The 4,073-nt window shown below is 45.1% G+C and overlaps 1 long non-coding RNA gene across 1 annotated transcript; it reads left to right on the forward strand.

Moving 5' to 3' along the window:
- Positions 1 to 210: 210 nt before the first annotated feature.
- LOC123146882 (uncharacterized) lies at positions 211 to 2,185 on the forward strand. Its single transcript, XR_006472956.1, has 4 exons — positions 211 to 693; positions 796 to 874; positions 1,298 to 1,481; positions 1,587 to 2,185. It is a non-coding gene; the product is annotated as an uncharacterized lncRNA (long non-coding RNA).
- Positions 2,186 to 4,073: the final 1,888 nt, after the last annotated feature.

A 4,073-nucleotide genomic window follows, 5' to 3' on the forward strand; every position in this document is an offset into this window, starting at 1 on the left:
AAAAGTTGTATGATTCTACTAATCCTCCCTTATAAATCATAGGTTGGTACAAAAAATCTAGGAATAGGTTCCTATCAGTCTACCATCATTCTTCTGTTTCAAAAGTGTTTCATTGATTGATTTTTTTTTGACAAAAATTTCATTGATTTTTTTTTTGCTTATATACTGAATGCAGTTTCGTTTAAATTTAGTTTGCAGCTTGAGGACGAGGTATGTTCTTTGATTTTCGGACCTTTTGCAGCTTGAGGACGAGGTATGTGCCCCTCCCCTGGTTACTTGCCAGTAACCATGTCGGATTCATTACAATTGTTAACCCATTTGTAGGAAGAGATAGATCTGCTCTGGTGGTGGGAGACAGACACAATTCCTTTTGGTGCTATTTTCTAAATAAGATATATGCATGTCTTCACACCTTCATTGCTGTTGCGCCCATAACCCAAGCTCCGCTGCTGCCACGATGTTGGTCCGCGAAGAGGACGCAAACACTACAGCTCTGAAATCAATGGCAGATATTGCTCCCATTCTGTTGCTATTGTTGTGGAACGTCAGGGGACGCGAAATCTGCCACCGGTATGTTTTGTGTGTGATTCGAAGTTTGACAACTGGCATGATGCGAGAAAAAACAACAGTGGATACCTCCCATCAATTGCTGACAGTTGGTTTGTTACTTTAGACCGACCGGTGAATCCACAGGTAATGTTTGCACCAATAATACTGCAACCTTCATTGCAGGACAACTTCTAACTGAATCTCATGGATTTGTCTTCACATAATGTTCTCTTAATCGGATTGCAGCATGCAGCAAGGTGAGCAACCAATCATCGTCGTGGGATTTCTATTCTGAATGCTGAAGAAAGCTACTAAGCAATTTCATGTATGTACAACAGTTCTAATTGCTGCTTTTAGAGAAGCCCCAGTTGTATGAAGCTACATTGCCAATTCTCATCTTACTAAAATTTTCATTCAACTTCTCCATTTTGGACTGTATATTTTCATTAATCTCTTCTACCTTATTTTAGCGATTTTAATCAGCTGCGATGGCGTTCCACAACTGTTTATGTTTTTAGTCTTTTTATTTACTAGCATTGTGTTCCGCTTTGAGATTCAAAGAACAACAGATGCACTGTGAGACTATTATGCCCAGAATTAGCCAAGAGCCTAAGACATACTACAAACATTTTTTAGCTAAGATAGTTATGAAAAAAGAGACTTTGTTAATCAGTACTGAAATGCATAACATTGATGCTAGAATCTTATTCTTCGTTGTATATAATATGAAGAACATGATTTTTTCCAGGTCATAGATTGCTTGGAAAAATGCAACATTGATATGCTAGAATCCCGAGGAGACTATGGCCGGTGATGGAGATTATTTTGTATGCTCATGGTGCCGTGGCGGCTGCATGGCGGAGGGCTGCACGCTCGACTTCGACATCGGCGTCTTCGACAAGGAGAAGATCTCCCTCGCCAGCCACGACGAGGTCTACACCTGCACTCCCGTTCCTATTCCTTCTCCCTCTCCAGGAATTGGTTTCTGATGTTTTTTTTGTTTTGTGTGTGCCTCTGTGGTATATGGTGGCGGGCAGGTGCAACCTCTTCCCACTGCTCCCAGAGGCGTCAAGGGTGTCATGTCCTCTGTCGTGATCGGATGGGGCTCCCAGGTTCAGTCCCATCTCCCATCTTCGCTTTGCTCCCTCACTGTGCAGTTTCTCTCCTATCTGTCGAGATATGTCTCTCTAGTCTCTACTGCTATTCTACTGAATATTGTTCTTGGACTATCATAGTCAATTGCTTTAGTGGTGAACATGTGTAGGAGGATTTGTGGTTTAGCGTTATTAGACCTCTGTAAATACATGTATAGGAGGATTCTTGGAGCTTTGTACAATCAGCAAGGCCATCAAAGCTAATTGCTTTACTGGGAGCAGTAACATATGCAGAACCAGAAACTAGGTGTAATCTGAACCAGAAACCAGTAACATATGCATATGTTGTATGTGTCCATGGACTGAAAGCAGAACCAGAAACTAGGTGTAATCTGATGTTCCCTTGGTAGAACCTGCTTTGAGAAAATAGTACCCAATGTGTCCATGCTTTCCACTCTCTTTTGGTGATTATTTTCTGATTCTGTAAATAAAGGGAAACTGTTTTCGGATCCCCCTCCCTGCACCGCACTCATCATGCACGTTTGAAACCATTATATTGTAGAATACCTTTGCCGGTCATGAGGCAGAGTTGGAGTTGGTTCTGTTGTACATCTCTGGTCTGACTTGTAGTTTGGCTAAGTTACTGTTGAATTAATTGGTTTTGTTAATTATGTATGGTTGTTTGCTTGAGAAGTCCACTGTGTGCATGTTCGATACGAGATAATTATGTGTTAACTAGGATGACTCAAGAAATTTATTTCTACGATTATACTTGAGTTGCACGTGCACGCTTACTAGTGATCCTAAAAGAAAGTTCAACCATGCAAACTCCCCTAAAAAAACCATGCAAACTCATGCAACATAGAATTCTGCTTCAAAGAAATGCAACATAGAATTGCAAATCTCAAAAAAAAATGCAACATAGAATTGCAAACAAGCTACAAGCAAATTTCATTCATATAGATTCATAGATAAAGGAGGTACAACGAAGGAAATAAAAACTACAGTACATAGTACACTCTACTCCTCGTCCGAGGAGGTTTGGGATCACACCCTCACCAAAGCCGTTGGACGTGTGGTCGTTGGCCGGGGGAGGCATTTGCTCGTCCTCCTCCGCAAATGTCTCCTCCCACTCTTGATTGCAGATGAAGATTTGCGGTGGTTCACCGACACCACCCGCTCATCCTCGATGGACTTGAGGATGGCACGGTTTTCAGCAATGAGTGTTGGGTCGGCGTAGAGCTCAGTGAATGCGACAGCTGCCTCCAGCTGCACCTCCGCCATGAGTTGCTTCTCCTCCATGGTGAGGCGGTTTTGCTCCCAAGACATCTCCATCGAGAAGTGGGGCACAACGTCGTCCTTGCCGACGGAGGTGTCCGCCATCTCCAACCTGGGGACCACCATGGTCAACTGTCGGACCGCCTCCTTCAAGTGCGAAGCATCCCCCTCTGTGTCCGAGGTCGGAGGAAGACCAGCCACAACGCCGCTCATGTGCCTAGTCTCAACGGCGTGGACAACCACCGCAATCTGGGTGCGACGCTCCAGCGTGAGAAGTTTGTAGTGCGTGATCTTCATGCGCGCCATTCTCGGAAAGACACGGTGCTCCGACGTGCGCGACAAAGACGGGATGTGACGGCGCAAATGGGATGGGAAGGGGGAAATGTGAGGGGCGGCTAGGGTTTGGCTCGTCGTCCGGCTTAAATAGTCGGGGCTTGACCTCTCAGGCGGCGCGTCGGAGCAGCGTCATGAATGCAGGCAACAAAACCAATGAGCTCCGGCTGTACCAGATGGTTTTTGAGGGTAGGTGTGTGAATTTTTATATACGGGCGTTGTCCAGACTATCTGCCTAAAAGTTTATGGTGCATGAGGAGACAGGTCCGGGCATATATGCTCTAAGGGTGTGTTTGGTAGCATGTATGAATCTCTAGTTTTAATGTCTGAGTTGGTCAATACTCCCTCCGTTTTAAATTACTCGTCGCATAAATGGATGTATCTAGAATTAAAATACATCTAGTTACATCCATACCTGCGACAAGTAATTCGGAACGGAGGGAGTAGTATCCATGGTTTATTTTTGCTGAGTTTTTTTTCAACCGGTTATTTTTCATCCCCTCGTCCTACCCACGCACGCCCCCCTCCAAAAAAAAACCACCCCGCACAAAGACTCTCCTATCGATCCCCAGACGCCACCGTCGTACGCACCTCGATCCCCTCGAACGCCCGCGCATAGCCGCCCTCTTCCGTCTCCCCACCCGTAGCCGTTCTCTTCCCCGCCGGCGCCACCCTCAGCCGATCGACCAGGTAGAAGCGTGTTGGGGATCGTAGCAGAAATTTAAAATTTTCTACGCATCACCAAGATTAATCTATGGAGTAATCTAGCAACGAAGGGAAGGGGAGTGCATCTGCATACCCTTGTAGATCGCTAAGCAG

Source organism: Triticum aestivum, chromosome 7A (assembly GCF_018294505.1).
Source record: "Triticum aestivum cultivar Chinese Spring chromosome 7A, IWGSC CS RefSeq v2.1, whole genome shotgun sequence".
In the NCBI taxonomy this organism is placed as follows: domain Eukaryota; kingdom Viridiplantae; phylum Streptophyta; class Magnoliopsida; order Poales; family Poaceae; genus Triticum; species Triticum aestivum.